The 20723-nt window shown below is 39.7% G+C and overlaps 1 long non-coding RNA gene across 1 annotated transcript; it reads right to left on the minus strand.

The window, feature by feature from the left end:
- Nucleotides 1–9698: 9698 nt before the first annotated feature.
- Nucleotides 9699–19308, minus strand: LOC137129044 (uncharacterized). The gene is made up of 2 exons (XR_010914673.1): nt 17892–19308; nt 9699–17274 (listed from the first exon to the last, which is right to left on the minus strand). It is a non-coding gene; the product is annotated as an uncharacterized lncRNA (long non-coding RNA).
- Between the last annotated feature and the right edge of the window lie 1415 nt (nt 19309–20723).

Consider the following 20723-nt stretch of genomic DNA (forward strand, 5'->3'; position numbering starts at 1 on the left):
AGTTTGCTGGCAGCCTCTTTTAAACAAAGGTTATGAATCCATACAACTGCACATGCAGAGTTGGCAAAAAATGTACCGATATGAACCTGGACCCCCAAAAATGAAGCATTTTAGCAAGCACCCAGTTACATCTCTTCTTTCGCTTAATAGTTAGTTACGAGACAGTGATTTTCTTTGAATCCTTTTCTCATTCTTAAAAACATGTTTTCAGTTTTTAAATCAGTGACTACAGCTGTTGTCTAGACTGTATGCTTGGTATGTTTAACATTTGTTGGGTTGTGTAATGGACCCTGAAACTGTCTTTTCAAGACAGAAGACTATTCCAACAGCTTCTGGCACCACAGTTTACCTCTGCATCAGCTGCAAAGAAGAAGTATTTGTCACTTCGGCAAATCTCTGTGTTCTTTTAGGTCTTTTCCAGTTGCCACTGAAACTGAAGCTCCTTCATTTTTACTTGCCTCAGTGGCTGAGTTTGATTGGACATGGATTTTATTGGTATATAGTATTTTCATGAGCTGACAGTGCACCTGGGACCTCATTAAAATATACTTGGAGGGAAACCAATCTTCTACTTATGGCTACACCTAATTTACAAAAATGTCACTTTCCACCTACTTATAAATTGCCAGTACCAGTGGACAAGCTTCACCACCCCGAATGGTAAATGTTTATCTGCCACAAATATATCTAGGCTTTTCTTATCTTATTTGTTATCTTTTAACAAACTACATTTTAGACAAATTACAGTACAGTTGGCTTATTATATGATAATAATCTTTTACCTGCCACCAATAAAAGTCAAGTAACAGAAACTGAAAGAGCTAAAAAGATACCGCTTTTATTATATACTCAAAATCACATTTGATTTAGCCTGTCACAATACAAATGAACAAATAAGAAAGTTTATAGTTTAAGTTCATAGTGTCATAGCAGTGTCAGTGAAATATTGCCATGCTCCTCTTCAACAATGAAGGATTGGTGTGACTTGAGCGTACGGGGAAACTTATGGAGACACCAAATAGGTTGTTTGTCAGCAGGAGCATCCAGGTATCACAAACTACTGAGGCAGACATTTAGTAAAGCAGAAATTCCTTTACTGCTTTGACAAAAATAAAGTGAAATCAGTAAAGAGTGCATTGAAAAAGATGACAGAACAGTGTCTGATTAGCAGTTTTATGTACTATTTCTTACACTTTAAAAAACAACTGTATTTTTTGGTCATATGATTTATTTTTCGATCAGAAACTGCAGGGAAACCATCTACCCCTGATGCCAATAAACCAAAACTGCCCTAACCATTAATGCAACTGTTTTAAGCATCAATATGAGTTTGATAAAAATAGGGTTAAACATGAATTAGGCTCCAATCACTATCATTTAGTGTTTTAATGTCTTTTCATAAGTAGGCAGTTTAAATTTCTCAAAACAAATTCTTGAACAAACCAATTGTTTAGGAAACTTTATTTGAAACAGATTAAACATTTCTTAATTTCTATACAACCAGCACTTGAAAGGTAATTAGCGCAAGTGTTCAGAGCATTATACTGATATGTGTGTTTGCGTATAATTTTGTTCCTGTCTAATTTGGGTCACAACATACACTTTTCCCTGTGGGGCTAAAGGTCACGAAGGATTGTGGGAGCATGCTGCGCCACAGGCTGCAGTTGCGTCACCACCAGTATTGAGTCAGGTGCACTCCCAAGGATCTCGCTGGCAGCTGCCGTCGAGGCAGGGATAATCTGCCTAAGCAGCTTTCACATGATTTCACCCACAGCGAAGAATTTAGTAGTGGTTTGTAAAACTGGCCTTGAAGCGTCTTCCTGCTTTGACTTAAGAGGTGAACAAGGACCGTACAGCAGACACTATACCAGAGAACGACAGTCCGACAAACCCTCTGCACACACAAAACCTTGTGATGTTCAGTATTTAAAAGTCTAGGATATGTGCATCTTGTCCATTAGTGTTTAAAGCAGACCACCTATCATTCCATTAGCCATTACACTGAAAGCACCACTACAAGACGAGACATGATAGGGAGCGTTGTTAGATCTTATAGAGATGTCCTTATGAACACTCTCGTGCAACACAGAGAGAATTGAGTTGGATTTATCTACTTGAGCAGACCATAGAAAGTGACCTTGCCTGTGCACAACAGATGAACTTGAACAGATGAAGTTAATCTACTAACAGCTAGGGGTCAAAGTCGTTGGCCTGATATAGTATCTATACATGCTGTGCAAGGATTTGACTGGTATTACATATTCAAAAGGGCACTGGCAACCCTATCCTTGGAGGAAAAACTGTCTGTGGGACCTCTGTGTTTGACATTTAGCACTCTTAATCAACATAAATTTTAATTTTAAAATTTAAATCAATAGTTCCCTTTTATAGTTACATATTCAGTGATTTTCTTAAAAATTATTTCAGGCTAATAATAATTAAAAATGAACAGAAATCCTCTGTAGTTAAAAAAGGTTGGGCCTTCAATTGAATTCTTCTTCATTAAATGTTTATTTTTATCTTAATTTACATTGTTATCTTCAAGTTTACCTTTCTGTATTCTGAGTCAAAGCTCACTAGCATTTAGTCTACTATTAAAGTGGATTTGACTGCACAGTACTGGCATCACCTAACCCTAACCCACCCACACTTGGTGGGTCGGGATTCAAACACGCTGCCTTCTGCATCTCGACCCAATTCTCTACCACTGGGCCACCAAGGACTTGCTATGACTGCTTACAGAGCAGCTCACACCTTATAATTACCGTTTATGTTCAACCTAGAGCTATATTAGAGCTGTATTAGCTTAGTCCATAAGCTTACAGCCCTGCACATACCTGTACGCTATAATACAGCTTTTATTGTTTGAAACTTATTCAAATGCAAGATAACAAAGCACAACAAAGCAATTATAGAGTATTAATATTTAATGTTGATTTAGTCTCTGTGGTAATGCTGCCCAAATGTTTTCTGTTTTCACTTTAATAATAATTGTTAAAGAGTGACCCTCAACCCAAATGTTAGCAGATTAAGCTATTAAGTTGATCCAAAGTAAACCTCACAAAAGCTTAAAATATAACAAAAAACACACCATTTTGCAACTTCAAAGCATGTCTTTAATTTCAAATGCTTATAACATGTGAGATAATAATAAATACATCTTGATTGATGTATATAGTGAGTTTTGACTCAGCCCTCCTGTGATGACTACCTCCTGTCTGTCTGCAGCAGCTGCCTATTTGACTCTTTCTGCAGTGCTGTTCTACTTGCTCAACCTCCACAGCTGGTGCAGAAGCTGGCACAACCCATTGGTACAGGCCAACCAGGTCCAGTAGCACATCTGGATAGAAAGGGAAGAAGGTGTGGATGCACACACACATTCAAATATACAATACCTGTTACAAAATGGTCCCGTGATATTGAGTCAGGTGGATTCATTCGACTGCAGGTGCTTCTCCTCTGAGCCTTTTGCATCTCTCCCTCCACAATCTCCTGATGCAGTCACAGGCAAATTCCCTGGGAGTGGATCAAGCAAGCAAGCCAGTGACCTGAAACAGACCTACACAAGACACAGGGTCAAGACGGGACCTTTATATGCACCATTATGGCGGATTAATGCAGGGTTCTGGCAGTGCTATTTGAAGAGGATGTGCAGAAGAGAGAGTGGAATAATCCTGTGTTGGTTGTTTCCTGTGGGGGTGGAGGGGATGAGTCAAAGGTCTGCCAAGCATAAGGATATGGAGGTAAAGAGGAGCAGACAAGAAGATAAAGAGATTGGGGCACAGACAAGGATCCAGGCGATGTTAAAGGTAGCTGATAAAGAAGACGATGTACTTGAGACAGTCTGAGGAAGAAGGCTGCCCACTTCTCAAGTCCATCTGCGCTGTTAAGTAAGAGCTTGAGGAGTGAAGTAAGGCAGCAGATAGCATGTGTGCAAGGGAGAGTAAGCCGGGGCATCTGGTTTTGTTAAGGCCCCAGAACATTCCTTCCCTCTGTTCAACTTGCTGGCAGCTTTGAAAGGCACACATTCGCTCAGACATGCTGCTTTAGGCATTGCCCTCTCTCTTCAAGTTTGATTTCTGAAGGCTTAGAATTACAGGCAAAATGTCTGCCTGTTTATATGTATGTTCCTCTGCAAGATACTCAGGGTCTTTATAGAAATGTGTTTATTGACAAAGCAGAAAATGCACAAAAGCAGAACCATGCTGATGACAGCAGACCGTTTATATTTTGTATTCAATGACTTCCTCACTGTTCCTTAAGCACAGACACAGATTGTATGTAAGAGAATGACTACTACATACTGCACAATTTGTGGAAACACTTTGTTGATGTATTTATATCTAAATGATTTTTAATTTTTTTGCGTTTAACTTTATTAGCTTCTGATGATTATTTCATGATCTACAAAGATTCTGTTATGTTTTTTCTTCAAGGGAAATTTCACTGGACAATTGTGAGCAACTATATTTTTATTCACTTTTAAAACAATAAACGGAGCCATGTTTCAAACTTGAAATAATTATTTAAAAAAAAACTTAAATGTGACTGCTGATGCTTCACTAAAATGTGTTTTAGGGATGATGCAACCCCAGTGAAACCTGCCACACTGTACACAATATTGTAATAACATATCATTAAAAACAAACTCTGAACTTCTCAGCGATAACTCCGAATGTGACAGAGATGAGTTTCGTGATGTAATGCTTTTGTTACATGATACAGCAGGTGTCATAGTTTGAATATGAACGCATGAACATGCTGCATAAGTAACAGAGTTTTCAAGCAGGATGCTTATTATTTTATACCATGGTCAGAGGCTGGATTTCATTGTGTTCCTTCTTTCCGTGTCTCCTGAGGACGGAACAAAGAGCCGACCACAACAGTTCTTCAGCTGGCAGCTTTAGTTGATATATGAGGACATAAAGCTTGCCAGTGAAGAACTGCTGTAGGTCAGCCAACGAACACCATACATGGAGCACCTGTAGGAAAATATGGACCTGATATTGGTGAAACGAAGCCTCAGTTTCTGGTTAAACATTTTAAAGCAATGATTTCCTGCTTGCTCCTATTAATGAAGGTAACTGACACTAATACCAAGAGACAGCTGTTAAGGACTTAATGTTTTCTGACAACGATCATTGACTTCTTATTTTCAGATCAAAGTTGGGAGATTTTTTTTTTGGATGCAGGATGTAGAAACGATTTGAAATCATAAGGCACTTCCACATTGGCTTCAGCTTGTACAGTAGTAACTGGTTCACACACAAACACACACACACAAACACACATACACACAGCTTGTTTTAAGGGGAACCTGTTGTGGGAGAGAGGTGAAAAGGTGGAGAGAAAAATACCAGTCAGAAGAACGTTTCTGTCATTATTTGTGAATTAGCGGTTTATGACTTTATGGCTTGCACACAGACAAAAAAAAAATCAGTGTATGCATACCAGCATGGAGCTATCCTGCATCAGACATGCCAGCCTAGCATTCTCTCTGCTTTTGCTATAATTGAAGACAGACGTCTTTGCTAGCTAGATAGCTTGGCCTTTGGTTACAGCCTGGAACTCCTGATAGAAAACAGCTCTTGTCATGTGGGGAAGTTCAGTTTACAACAACCATACGGGGCTGAATAAAGGAATTTGCCTTGCAGTTTAGACACTTCCACTCCCTTGGGTATGTAACCGCTTCACCTTGAAGAAAAAAAAAAAAAAAAAAACACACACAAATTTCCATCCCAATAATTGTCAGTTTATAATGTCTTTCTGTTTAGAGGGATGAACCAGTAAAGAATAACACAAGGTCCATTCGGTCCATTGTGTTCTTTATGAAATAGAGTTTCACCATGGCCTACTAGAGTGTTATAGATCAAAAGTGACAAGAAAGGCCTATATGTGATATACTTCTTTAACACGCCCTTTCAGGCGGCCACTGTGCAATACTTACGAGTAGCCCAGGATTTGTCTTGCCTGGCTTCCATTCAGCTGGCCTGACTTCAACTATTGCAGTCAGTCAGTCTGAAAAGCCTTTCCCTAGCAGCATTTTCTTTCACAGTTCAAGGACAGGACTTTAGGCATACTAGCTCTCAGCAGCACAGCGAACCCAGCAACCCCTAAAAACTCAACGAACCTCACGCTGCCCTGAGCAACAGGGTAAAACTGCACTGCAGAGACGCACACAAACTCTCAATCTGACCAAATGGTCCTCTTCCACCGAGACCTGTTGGAGACAGAATTCTGAATGTGCTGTGGGTCTTTATCTAGTTGTGAATCCAGAGGGATCTATTATGGATGTGTAATATTGGAGATGAGATCCAGAGCATTGACCAAATTTGTAAAGAAACGACTGATACCTCCTCAAGTCTTTGTTAATAATAGGAGGCTGTTAGACCAATTTCATGATAACAGTTTCAAACAAGAATGGGAAAAGATATAAACACAATAGGGAATAAAAACAGAGACTAAAGGTTAATTAAAAGAGCAGCAAACACCAGAGCTCAGCTACAAGAAAACAAACTGGTGACGGTGTAATGTGACATAGGGTGAAACGTTAAGCCTCCCTCTGGCAATTCAACACAATCTCACAACTTGTCAGTTCAGCTCATAACATAATGTGCAATGAAATTACCACTTAATATGAGGAATCAAATACCATGCTAACCCCAGCTAGCAGAAATTACCGCTTTACACTAAAGAATGTGAGTGAAGTTGTAGCATGAGCATGAAATGTGACACAATGAAAGTGTCAAGAAGAAAAGTACTGTCCACTATATAAAAAAAAAAAACAAGTAAAAAACAAATCAGAACACACAAACCTTATTATCATTTTTACTAAGAATCTGCTTTATATTGTTGTTTATGTAAATAGGACAGTCTCTGTCTTGACATGGACGCATGATACACGAGCATCAAAAACTAAAACAGGACATAGTGAAATTAATTTACATTCTGTTTATACAGTGCAGTGGTTGGGTTTTCCACATAACATAAAAAATGTAATGCCTCTGGCAAATTAAATAAACCTGTTATGACAGAGAGCCACAGTGTTTCCTTCTAAATGCAATTTTCAACCCCTATTATTCCTTAGCTAAGTTCCTACTCAGCTCATGATATGTTAAGCATGCACCCTACATGCACGTAGAGGCGATGCCGGAGTGGAGAACACAGTGTACCAGAGGAGTGATTTATTACACAGAGCTGAAGATCCCCAGGACAATTACAGACAGCCTGAGCAACAGGCTGAAAATGGCTTGTGAGAGTGTGTAGGCACAAACATACTAATGCAGAAACACACAGTGCATGTGTATGGCACTGATGGCACTGTGTGTATAAGCAATAAGTTAGGAAGAACAAGACCTACTTTCCCCAGATTGAGTTTATTATAGTTAACTAACCATTGTGTTTAGCAATGATGGAGATGAGGTAGTGGTTAAGTTGTGGTCAGGAAGTGTTACAAGTGATGTTTGACTCAAGTAACACTTAAACCCACATGTTCTAAACTGCACAGTCATTGTGAGACTTTTATGCAAATTATGATCTACTGACACTTTGTCAACATACCTTCATACAGAAGATGATTTAACATAAAGAGCTCCCTCTGAGGGATGGGAAACACCATCATTTGTTTCCAGTGCAAACTAACTTGCTGTGTGGAGTGGGGGCACTGTGAGTTCAGTTTGAGCAGTACTTGTCCTTCTCAGCTAACTTCACTGATATCTATTATGTAAAGAATGACTAAAACAAAAACAGATACACACAGAAGATGGAGAATGGATTACGCTTATTAATGCTTGCCAGTATCAACATTTCCCAAAGGACTGTGCAGTGAATGACTGGGCCAAAAAAAGAATGGAAAGCCCCATGATTCATTCTAGGAATGCCATTTTGTATTCAAAATCCATTGCCAAAAAAATACATCCAGTTTGTATTGTGACATGTATAGATTCTGTGTCATAAAAAAACCCCCGACATAAAAGCTAAAAGTTTCCACTGCAAGATGAGCCAGCAAAAAGCTTACATCGGGATACGGACAACACCACATACAGACTTAAGACAGACTGGATGCCGTAAATAAATGTAGGTCTAATACTACAGTTGAGTATGCTGAAGCTGTTGTCTGTAGTGCTTGCTGTGTATGATATAAGGATGAAAGCAGCTTTGCAACAGACTCTGGCAAGTCTCTTATCTGTCCTCCAAAAGCATCCACAGTATCAATTTCACAAGCAGAATAACCAAGCCAACCAATCTTTTTATGGTATTACAGCAATCTAAAATATTTTTTCTTGAAAGCCACGAGCTTGGCAGAACAGTTAATGTTAGCTTTGTTGCAGCAACACCCAAAAGTAATTATATTACTTTGGGGTGTACTCAGCATAACAATCGCACATATTCAAGTCTAGTTTTTCACATAGCAAACCAATCAAAGCAAACCCATATAAATAACACATATATATATCTATATATCTATAGATATATCTATAGATATATAATTTTTCTTGTTGTAGGGCATATAGTCATCTGACATTAGGCTCTATCATCCTTAATGTTCATGGCAGTTGTGATGATAGCAATAAAAAGTCCTTTGGTTGTTGCTTTAAAAGAAAGAAAAAGCTGCATTTTACTGCCTAGCAAACAATTCAAAACATTTGTTTTCAGGAATTTTATTTACTTTGCTTATAGTCTATAATATCAATAAAGTCAGTACCAGTAACATAAATCTTGTACATTAATATAGAGGGGAAAAAAATTTTCATTATTTTTCATGTAACAACTTGTTAGCAAATGCTGCATGGAAAAAGATAATAAATGTAACAGTGACCATGCAGGTCTTAAGTAGCTGTATCTTTTCTATTAGATTATCACAAAAGATTGTGACATGACTATATAATTGTGTGTGTGCATATGTGCCATTAATGTGAGCATCTCCTATTATCACACAAACAGAACAAATGTAGAGCTCACATCTTTGAGGAAGTTTGAGGAAGAGTTGAAAAAGAGTTTATTCTGTCATTTTGAAATAGTTCTGCAACAAATCAGATAAGATTCATCCGTGATTTGCAAGTTGTGGAAAAACCATGAACAGGTAAAAACACACTGAATTTGTTCCACCACCCCAAATGCAAACACCACCATCATAAGTAGAAAATGATGGAATATGTTACAGCAGCAACAATGACAAACTCCTATAGTTTAGGGTTTGTCAGCATGTTATTAAAGAATAATACCTTGAAATATAGTAGATGATAATGGTTAAACAAATCTACAAATCTGCATGTATAGTGCACACATTAATGTTAATAAAGTACAGTGTTTTATTGTACAAATTTCCACTGGTATTTCCTTATCATATCTGTACACTCTTCTGCCATACACCTTTCCCCAAGGCCACAGGAAATTGCTTTCAAGTCAAGAGCGGATCTATATATTTGCCAGTGGTTTCTTTCAATATTCTTGAAAAGGATTATGGAGAATAATAGGAATTCATTTCAAGAGATGCATACACACATACAAGCACACAAGCAAATGCTGCTGAAGTGTAATTCTGGTAGAGAAGCATGCTAACACTAGCACTCTGTCAGAATAGGTTTATCATTCATACTGCTGGCTTCTCAAAATGACTAAGATCGGAGCACAAGCTGAAAGCGAGTGGGGCCAAACACTGTAAGTGTGTGCGTGCGAGAGACATAATGTGCATGCAGAAGGTATAAAGGCTGGCAAATGTACGCATGCATGGAGAGAGGGGAGAAAAAGTCCACACCCTGTTTTATTAAAACGCAACCAGCCCATTCACTTCACATTGCACACACAAACACACCATGGGAATCATGAAATGCCAATCGATGCTGCCGACAGAAAATGAGGGTGTGTGATTGAGTATTTATATTGTATAATCTCTATTTGTGCCCGTGGCTGCTGTTTAGCAGGATCTGAATTATTAATTCCCACTGAAACAGTTACAGTTGGAAGTGGATGGAATACTTTCCAGGAGTAGAAAACAGGAACATGAGTCAGGCATTCTTTTAAGAGGGACTGAAGCCCCGTAAAAGGCTAATGTGTGGTTCATAAGGCTTTTTTTTTTTTCGGGTACAGCTGTTCCCTGGTAGGAAACGTAGTAATGTTAGAAAGTGCACTAACAAGAAGTTTTCCTCTAATCTGAGAGGCTGAAATTGGAGGGTTGGGGGTGAAAGAGAGAGATGCAGGAAAAGACAACAATAAGGGTGTGACCATGAAACTTGTCATTAACAACTGACACACACCATTTTTTCTTTTTTTAAATGTCAATGAAGCATTTTGTGTCACAAAATGTCACTACAATGACCTGAGAGCAAATATGGTACAGGCATAATCTACACACATGAGATTTTGCAGCACCCTTTGATGCCGAGAACACAGCTTGTTAATTTACAGATTTCCTTGAAGTGCAGGGAGTTATTTGCTTAAGGAAGAAGTGATGTCAACTGTCAGGAAGTCAGCAGGTGGGAAACAGGAAGAGGAAATTGTGTTTCTATTAAAGTCTTACAGTGTCTTAACAAGATTTTATACTGAGCATCTGGGGCCAGGAATTGCTGGGAACAGTATAGAGTCAAAGTGGGTGTGTGTGTGTGTGAGTGTGTGCATAGCAGGAGAAGGAGGTCGGGTGGTATCTGCCTCAGTGATGTCATGAGGCGAGAAACAGACAACCTGGTCCTGGTGTTCCCGCTATGCACAGATGAGACAATGACGCAGCATGCCTTTGAGCCTGCGTATGTGTCTCATGCACGCTCCAGTGAAGGACGTTAAGTGTCAAATTCTCACAAACACATGCATGTACACACACACACACACACACACAGAGGATCATAATAATCCTTTGGAAAATATAACTGAAGGTAGGGGGGCAGGGAGGGTCAGTATCCTGAGACAGTGAGACACAGTAACAGACGAGTGGAATTAGGGGTGTGAGCACTGGGTAAGGGGCCCAACATAAAGAAAAGATTTGTGCACTTCCTCCGGCTGTTACCTCCCCTCCTACTAGTGAGAAGCAGTGTGTCAAAGAGTACATTGTTTCTTCCTATGTATCCATTTGTGTCCATTCCTCACTCTGACTAAATGCCTCCTCCCCCTCTCTCTTTCTCTCTGTGTGTGTGTGTGTGTGTGTGTGTGTGTGTGTATGTATATATATATATATATTTTTTTTTTTCTTTGTCACCTTCCCCCTCTAACTATCAGTTTAGTAAGTTTGCTAAAAGACAGGAAACGCCTGTAGGGCTAATGAATAAGAAGTGGCAGCTGCCCATGCATGGTACAAATCCAGAGATCCAGTATCAGCCCCTCACACCATCCATCTTCCCTCCAGAGAAGGAGGAACAGACCACAAAGGGCTGACACTTGTGATATATCATCTTTACACCAATCAAAGTCATTTTTAATGCAACAGTGGATGACCTGCTGGATGTACCAATTTAAATGATCAGAATGAAATGGAGGAATTATTCTTAATCTTCACTTTTTAATTTACAAATGTGTAACAAGACTGGTGCCTCAATGCAGGTCTGCTTTGTGAGTTGGCTGCTTCGTTCTTACTTTTAGCACTTAAACAAAAATGTCACAACTCTTAACCACTGCAGGGGAAATTATAGTTTGCAACTTTGGAAACAGGTGAAGAATAGGTATACAGCAGAATGCAACACAACAGGATGTGATCAGCTCCTGAACGACTGTATGAATTTTTTTTAGGGCAAGCCACAGTCCAACTGTACTCAGTTCATTTCCAGATCATAACAGCTAGTAGATCATTACTTTACCATTGTTGCTTTGTTAAATACAAGGTTACACCAACAATAACTAAATTGTTTTGCTAAAAAACTTAAACACACGTATCAGTGTGTTGCCTCCTTGGCCTTTGCATGACCTCAATTATCGGTCCCCTGTTTTTTGGTCTCCACTACCTTCTGAATTAAACACAATCTTTTTAGTTGGCAAATGCTCCACTGAGTTCACCAGCTTGCTACTGCCTATGTGTCTGCCATTTGATTCTCGACAGGGTAAGTAAAAAGCTTACAGCTGCTTTAAGACTAGAGAACACTGATAGAAAACTGTATTAATTTTGTATTCATTTACTATTATAGGAATTGGTCTCTGTTTCAGCCAAACTTAAACTCTCTAGGAATGGTTTGTGTTCTGCTGCTACCCCTTTCTTGTTTGATGACTTCTGAAAACTACATGTGATGCAACAGGAGGAAATACTGAAGAAGAAACATGGGAAAAAGCAAAACATTCACCTGGCTTTAAGAACTAGGACCTTTAACAGCTTTCTGCAGCTATCAATAAAAACCTCTCTTTTGCTACATGATTAATGGCCGTTCATTTTCTCAGCCAAGCATACAGAGTTTATTCAACCTTTGACCTCTGCCTTTCACATGTGTGTGGAGGCAAACATTTACTTCACACAGACCAAACCCAAATACCTGATGCCTTTTGTCTCCAGCTGCAGATCAATACCCACAAAGTGGTACCATTCTAACATAGACCAGGTCCCCACACACGTAGAGGATAATAATTTAAAATGTCGGTCCCTGGTTACACACTCATTTGATTTAAAGTGGTTAATAACTGCACATCTATCAGACTAACGCAGGTAATGACAGTGTGGTAGGTTAATGGAAACACAACCACAGACTCATTAGACTCCACTGAACGGGCTGTGTATATGTGGGTGTGTAGGGGGGATTTTAGACAAAAAAAAGGGAGAGAGCATATTTGTGTACTGTAAGTGTGTATTTGTGTGCGAGTGTGTTTCCTCCCCTTCTGTCCCCAGCTGTACCCAGATGGCCTGAGAGCACAGTGCGCTAAGCTAACAGAGACAAGAAAGAGACATTCACCCTGAGTTAGTGAGCTAGAAGAATACTGTGGTTTGACACCCCACAAAGCATGAAAACACCTCTAGTCTGTTTATCTCAGTAACCACAACAGTGGTCTCACCTAACAATACACATCCACATATCTTGCCCACTGTACATGTGTTTAGTCACTATTTATGACATGACTTTAATATCCAGCTTCCTTAGTCTTACTAATGGAGTAGGCTCCCACCTGACATATCTACTCAGACAAAACCAAACCAGCGAGTCTAAATGGTCTTCACCTTACTTACGTCCTGAAATTTAAAGGCATTTAATAAACACCACTTTTTGTGCGTTTGAGTCAAAGAGTAATGATGCATGAAGGATATGTACATTAGACATTTCTATCTTTAATTGCAGCTGATGAGACACCACACTTGGGAAAATGAGGTAATAATAAAGTGTAATAAAGAGTAATAAAGTGATAGAGCACTCAAACAGTTGTTTAGTCAGACACTTTTAATATGTTAAGGACTGGAATTAATAACAATTACCATAAATATTTAATTTGTTGATTAGCTGGCTATTTTTCAATGTGTGTGAAATGACAAAAAAAAAAAAAAAAAAAGCCAAGTACTAACCTTGACAGCTCAACGTAAAATGAAAACTTAGATCATTTACACTTATTTAAAGATCTAAAGATGTACATAGAGGATTTTTTATTCTTTGTGTTTCATTTATTCTTCATTTGTATTGAAAAAGGCAGCGTGGCAAGGACAACAACAGTAGAACAAATTGCTATACAAGTGCAGTTTTTCAGTGTATCAGTTCACACTTAAGAAGCCATCTTGTACTCACCACAAATCTTTCTGTCTGCAGTATCCTGATGAAGAAGTTCCCGTCAAGTAAACTTCCACCTACACTACAAAATAATTTGTGCCACAGTTTTTAGTGTATGCATCTGTATGACCTTAGCGGTTTGTCTCCTCTTTTCTTTCTCCTACATATCTCATATGCGTGTAGTGAGGGTCTCCTCTTCCTTCTTACAAGCTTTTCTCTTTTCTTCCTCATCATAATCTATTTTAGTCTTTAATATCATCTTCCTTGCTTTATCCTTTTTTCCTCCTCATTATCGTGCTCTGCTCTCTCTGTGTCTTTAGGTTGGTCAGTTCAGCAGGGCCGGGTTACATTCCTGGGATGCCTGCTACATATGGTCCACATTCCAGCCAGTCTGCTGAGAGGCCCACTGCTCCTCACCGCTGGCCCTGCAGAGACCAGCCCAAAGCTGTGCGTGCTACAGCATTGCTTCAGTCTAAAATAATCTTAACACAGCTTCAGTTTAGTTGTGCCTGCATCGGGCTGAACCTTATTAGGCTTCACCAATCAAAAATTAACAGCGTTAAATGATTTAGCCCTTTTCCTCACATTATGGCTTCTGAGGTTTCTCTCTGTGTGTCTGTTCCCTTAGGCTACTAGCTCTTGCTCTATCTGTGCACGTGTGTGTGCAAATTCTACAAGGCACAATACTCTCTGTTCTTTAACTAGGTCACCTACAGAAAACTAAATCTGGGGCCCTTTTTCAAGATATCAGACAAACATCAGGGTGAATTCCACAGAGAATCACATCATAGTTCGAATACTTTCTGTCCACATTGGTAATTTAGTCCATGTAGTTGCCAATTTACTAGGTACCGTAATTGTCAAAAATCTTACTCTAGGTTACTTCTGCATTTTTTTGCTAGACTAACTTTTCCAGGGGACAGGCATGCATAGTGCAACATGTGTTGGCCATATGAGTATGTACTGGCTGGACTGGTGAACCATAAACAGCCATGCTTAGGGGTGGTGACAATCCATCTATAAATGAGGCAGTTACAATATAGCCTGGGACACAGTCGGAATAGTGTTAGCGCTGCATCACCAAGTACTCAGACTTCGCCACGTTGTACACACCCACACATCCTTGCCCTGTGCATGTGTGCACACGCAGGCACAGATAGACAGGACATCTGTCTCACCATCAGACGATGCCATACACATACACACCTTTGTACAGCATGACAACACCTGCAAGCTGCTTTGCTTGTTGTAAGCTAACGCAGATACACACCCTTTCAATGTACCTACAATTTTTCATACAAATGCATATCGATGTTGGTAGCAGTATTTGATTATGTGACAAACAGTGCTGTATGGTAAAGCATGTAAAATATTAGCCGTAGCCAGTCAAACTTAGGCCTCTAAGCTGCCTGGGTGTGGCCATAAAAATGTGCAACCTCACTGCAGCTACCGCATTTCCACCGCAGATCCTCCCCTCTTCATTTGCCATCAATACCAGTCAGTGTTCAGTCCTGCTCAGTCACAGCAAATCCTTAATGTGTTGGTAATTCATAAGCTTAAGTTAGCGGAGGAACAATGACTCATCAAATGCCATTTACATATTCTATGGTTTCGATTAACGTCAGCAAAACTGACAGGGCGAAATGGTTCGAGATCCTTCTGTGGGGATTTGGAAAGTTAAGTAAAAGACCTGTTCGTCAAAACAAACTATTCTAAAGTTGCTGACCAGCAAGAATACCCATAGATGCATTAAAATGGCATATACCTTCTCTAAGACACACACACACACAAAAAAAGATTATAGCACTCGAATATACTCAAAACAATGACTTTGAGGATGACTTAACATTTGACTCTAGATAATAGGGTATACTGGTCCACTGAATTGCTGGCACAAACATCAAATTCCAATCTTTCAACTCTTACGTGCGCTTTCTGTGTATGTCTGTGTCTTGGGAGTGGCACAATGGACGTCCCTGCTGGATGGCTGAATTAATCACGTCTAGCCACACATAGATAACTGTGCTGGCAAACCACTAACACACACGTACACAGGTCAAGTCAATGTGGCTAAACAATCAGAGCGCAGACAAAGCAAACACTTAAAACAAGATGGCAAATGCATGAAGGAGGGAAAGAGGGCGAAAAAGGGCTCACAAGGGAGAAACTTCTTAATGGTACAGAGTGGTACACTGTGCTGTACAGTGTGTAACAGCAGAATATCTGTGTTGGCAAATAAGGATGTCATATGAACAGCAATGATTTATAGAGCCACTAGCTTCTTAACAAATGCATAATAATTATTCTTGAATCACAAGCATGCAGCTACTGAGGCTGCAGATTCAGTTCCCTTTTACTAAAAAATGTGACATTGATCTGCAATTCTTCTCTGGTCCATATTTCTTACAGCTGAAATCTTTCTCTATGATTTTTTTAATAATAGCAGCAATTTTATATCTTAGTCTTTTAAGTCAGTCCAAGATTAAACTTCCTGCATGGAGTGTGAGTGGGACATACACCAGGGCCATGATAATATTACGAATGAGGTTACTTTCCAAAATAAATAAATAAATCAGCCAAGCATTTAGGTATGCAAATGGTTTCACCTTTATATTAAAGATGTGTCTACTAGCCCAGACTCTGACTGGGTTGCAGCATCATGTATTATTCACTATTAATAGGCAGAAACGTGATAATTAGAGCAGGCTGGACAATATTGAGGGTAGGCAGTGGGGAAAGCTGAAGTGAGCCCTTTTCAACAATTTCTAACAATTTTCAGACCATCCCCAGCTTGTCATATATTTTTCTTTGAGACTTTATGAAGAGATAGAGAAGGAATAGAAGGGAAAAAGGACATTTTACTTTTGCAATCATGTAATCTCGGCAGCACAGGTAGTCCCTAAAGAGCAATAGGAACCTGTAATGAATCCCCTCAGAACTTAAATCTGGAAAGTAAATAAGCTAACTAAAATGATTCGGAGCTTTTTTGCTGTGCAAAGATCAGAGATGACACAGTTTAATATGAGTCCTTTAAATGACATTGACTTGAAGTTGGTTGAAAAAGCCCACTTGCTAACGGAATGAGAAGACAAGGAACTGCAGCGCAGCAGAAGGTCTTCACTGAATCATGAATCCAAGTAAATTTTCTACCAAAGAATATGAGCTTTGGAACCTGAGCTTTGACAAGTTGTCATATTTTAACCAGCTGCCTTCCTTAATGTTGAAATGTTAAACTGAGATTGCATAAACTAAGATTTGAGGGGCCCAAACACTGCCTTTAAGATTACATAATCCCTGTCCGTAGATTGCAAAAAAAAAAAAAAACAAAAGTGTGTGTGTGTGTGGGGGGGGGTTCAGAGTACACAGTCTAAACTTGCAACAGGTTGTTTAGCACAGTGCTACAACCAGGGTGAAAGTAAAATTCAAAACACAAAAACGATAAAGTATAAAAACAAATCTTTCACATTGATACACTTGTTGACCTACTCAAATATAACCCTACCTTACCTCCATCAGTTAACTGCAGAGCTGTAGAGTCCTGGAAGTAGATCCTGATGCCACGGTCTAAAGTTGGTTAACAGACATGAAGATCTACTGTAGGCACCTGGGAGTCCTGTGGGGGAAACATAATAAGACAAGCTTGAGAGGGGAAATGAATGACGCAGAGTCAGAGAGGGGGGGCTGCAACTCCACATTCATGTTACGCTACAAAGGGTGGGGCCTTGAGGAATTCATCTGCTTTCCTCTCGACTCAAAGCTCTTCTTAATTAGACTACCCAGGGTCAGGCTGCCTGTGCATTCATTTATGAGCGAGATATTACGCTGGAAAAACATCGGGACCGACTCTACGATAATCTTTGACAAGTCGAGCAGACTGAGATAATATAGATCAGCTGTGTGGATCTCCCATTTGGATTTACATCCATTTAACGCCCAAACGTTTGCCACGATGAGGACCCGCCCGCCCCCTCCCACCCCACAAATATTCTCGCATTGTATCGGACAAACATAGAAAAATAAAAGGTTTTACAGAGGCCTCGGTCGAACGGCAGACCTCCTTCAGGGAAAAATCATTTGCTTTCTTCCGTTTAGGCTGACACCACATGTGAATAAAATAATAAAACATTACAAAATTCTTCTTAGATAACACCGTAGCACGCCTTCTCCTGTGGCCCTTAAATGTCACCTCCGCTGAAAAGTTTGCAAAACGTATTTGACAGCGGCACTTACTTTGATTCAGGTGAATCCGCTGGCTCAACCGAGGCACTTGTCAGTGTGACTATTCTGTGTCAAATATGCGCAGTTTGTGTCCTGCTTGGCTATTCTTAGAGGACTATTAGGCTCTGTTCGGACTATTTCCCCCACGCCCAGTCTGCCTGTGGCAGGGTTGGCTACTGTAAAGTTGCCACGTCCGTTACATTTCACAGACTTATGAAACCAAAACGACTTACCAAGCAGTAGAAAATACTCTGCTTACTTTCTAACTACGTAATAGTCCACTTAATCTAGGCTATTACGAGGGTTTAAGCCAAAAGGTGCGCACATCAAAATGGCAATACATTTGTTATGTAATATCTTCCTTAATTCAAATGCCTGAACAGATTCTTTGAATCCAACGGTGAAAATGAGAGTGTCAGCCATGGCTGGACACCCATAAGTAGAAATAGTCGGTTTTGTAACATTTTTCAGTGCAGAAGCCTCTCAGACACCCCCAGCCACACCTTAACTCTCAATCAATTTTTTTTTTGACAGCTCCAGAGGTTTCGACAAGACGCGAAGCCCGCAAGTTGACCGTGGCCAGACTGTCGCCTAGCGCATCTCTTCCGTTGTTCGCCTCTAAACCTTTAAAAACAAATGTGAAAACGGTCCGATCTGAGTATCCTGCTGGCCGGTCCCACCCCGAGCTGCTCGCTTCTCCTCGGGGCTCCCTCCCCGGTCTCTCTCTCTGGTCCAACTCCTCGCTTCAAACCGGCTTCTCACTCCGATCAGCTGGCAGGACTGTGACGTCAGCAAGCACAACCAGCCAATCAATCGCGAACCGGAAAACTCACAGCTGAGGCCCACTCCATACGTACGATGAGGATCAGGTGCGCTGCCCAATGACAGCACAGACCTCTGTGAGAAATAAGGCGGGTGCTAGAAAGATTGACCAATGGGATTACATCCGCCCATGGGAGGCGTTTTATCCTCTGACCTATTAGGTTTTGGGAAGTATTATGTGTGAAGTGTTGGGAACTTTTTTACACCAGCAGGCTACAGATGAAATTAAAATTATAGATATTGAGGTAATGAAATGTCTTAAGTTACTGTCACTGTAGGTAATGACAGGTTACCACTACACTCTAAAAAGTTAACTGGTAATTATTGTTATTTTCAACTTGTGTGTCCCACCAAATGTCAAAGTTTGTATTGTGTTCAAGTGAATTTTATTTATACAGCTCAAAACCACTTTGAGCTTTGGAGAGCTTTATAGTGCATTTAACTTTTGATACTATCTGTGTACACTCAATCCAGATGAGGAAAAGGTCTCATGTGTTCATTCTAGTCTTGCAATAGCAAGGTCTTTGGTTTCGTTTGGTGCTGAAGTATTCAACCAATAAGCGCTTATTGTCTGAGTCCCCTCAGACCTTCAAAACATCTGATCTTTTTTATTCCCTATTCCAGGTTCCAGGCTAATGATGATCAAGCTTCCATTTAGCATCAGGTCAGCTGACACTATCTGCATTTTGAAATTTAAATCCCCCTAACACCCAATTCCTCCCTCATGCAACTTTTCTTAGGGCTCCATATGCAATTTCTTGCTTGTAGTCTTTTGTATTCTACTTTATTATTAGAATTTGCCAGAACATTATGGAGTTTGTACATTATCCCACAGCCAAGGTTTCATTGTGAGTTTTCTGTGAGTGTTCGGATTTCCACCCACAATTTTAAAACATGCAGGGTTGGCCATCCGTTGGCTAAGTTTCTCAATTGTGTAAATGTGAAATTGAATCTTTGTCTGACCTTTCCAGAGTGTATCCTACCACTTGGCTGGAATTGACTCCCCTGTGACACTGTAATGAACAAGCAGGCTTAGCTAAAGAATGAATGGGTTATTAGTATGAGTTAAAAACATTTTAGGGACATATAACAGATTTGCAGTGCATTTGTACTCATTTATATGACTGGAATGTAAACTTTGATAACAAATATCCTTAGATGCAGGGTGTGATTATCCATTATACTATTTAATTTATTTCCTAAAGACACATAGACTACGCATATTGGTTTCTAAATCTTGAAAGGTATTCTGATGCTAAGACAATGTTTCTAACTGCTTGAGTCAATGAAGCAGTGAAATGGTACTTTTTTGTTGTTGTTGTTGTCCTTTCGGCTTATCCCGTGAGCTCAGGGTACCTTTTCCCAAAAAATAAATGTAATTGAAAGCTAAAGTGCAGATGCCTTTCAGACCTGCCTTGAACAGAGACCCACAGACAACTATAACACTCTCACATCTTCTTTATTCAATACACTTCCCATCCATTGTCTCCTAAGAAGCATCGATGTTGAACCTAAAAGGTGCACCACTTAAATATAAACATCCAAAGCTCCAAAGCCTTTAACATTGTTTTTCAGCATTCAGTTCTGCATCGTTTTTTTAAGCAAACACAACATTCCTGTGGTTTGGAGTGGAGCAGGAATGGGGTTCTACTACCAAATAAGTGATTCGACTTCTCGTGGACGGAAACCTCAATTGGAGGCTTGCTGGTTGAAGTCACTACAATTCCACATTTGGAAAATAGAAAGGACTGCACTACATCTACTTTTCCAACTGAATAAAAACTGGGGAAGTAACTCTCTCGGGGATTCAAGGTGAAATGAAAGTGCACATAATGTAATTCACAAGATAAGATCTTTGTTGAAAAGATTAACCATGCTACAGTCAAGATACCACAGCAAGTTTTAGGATATAATGTGATGTGAAGACATGAACAGTTGATTTATTCCTGATATACAGTACATAGTCTTTGATACTGACAAGCAGTGCCCGGTGCTGCATAATTAAATATACCTGAAGTCTTC

The sequence above is a fragment of the Channa argus genome, chromosome 6 (genome assembly GCF_033026475.1).
Source record: "Channa argus isolate prfri chromosome 6, Channa argus male v1.0, whole genome shotgun sequence".
NCBI classification, from domain to species: Eukaryota; Metazoa; Chordata; class Actinopteri; order Anabantiformes; family Channidae; genus Channa; species Channa argus.